This window comes from Takifugu rubripes, chromosome 19 (genome assembly GCF_901000725.2).
Source record: "Takifugu rubripes chromosome 19, fTakRub1.2, whole genome shotgun sequence".
NCBI lineage: Eukaryota > Metazoa > Chordata > Actinopteri > Tetraodontiformes > Tetraodontidae > Takifugu > Takifugu rubripes.
In genome coordinates this window covers 19,163,487-19,164,159 of record NC_042303.1, presented here as the reverse complement: position 1 = coordinate 19,164,159, position 673 = coordinate 19,163,487, and positions in this window count along the sequence as shown.

Below are 673 nucleotides of genomic sequence, written 5' to 3'. Positions count from 1 at the left end.
TGCCTCGGGGGGGAACCAGGTGGAGTCACCCCTATCTAATTTTTGGAGCCCGATGGCTAACCCCCCACCCATCCATAACCCTAACCCTAACCCTAACCCTAACCCATTGATCTCCAACCCTAACCTCAACCCCTAACCCTAACCCCAACCCCTAACCCTACCCTAACCCTAACCCTAACCCTAACCCTAAGCTTAACCCTAAAAGAAGAGGGAAGCACAAATTCAAAAAGAATGGAGGGGAAATACAAAAGGCAAGATAAGAAGGAAGGGAGGGGACACTTAAATAAAAGTAAAAAATTAACGCAAAAAAGCTGGAGGGAGTATTAACGGGGGATGAGAGCGGTTGGAAGCCAAGTCAAATGGAAAGTGGTACAGAAGGGACAACAACATGGGAAAGAAAGGAGGTGGGGAAGAAGGGATGAAGCAAGGGACTACTCTTATGTTGAGGCCAAAAAAGGCCAAACATAATAACAATTTTTTGATCAGCTAGCCTGAGGAAGGCCAACAAAGGACCGAAACGTTGCTGCTGATCACAGCTAAGGCCAGAGTGCCTAATTTTTGGACCCCCCCACCACCTTAGGGTGGTGAATAACTTTGATGGGGAGTCTCTGCCTGGGAACCCCCTTGATGGACAGTGCATTGCTTTCCCCGGAAAGCCTAACTTACTTAACCT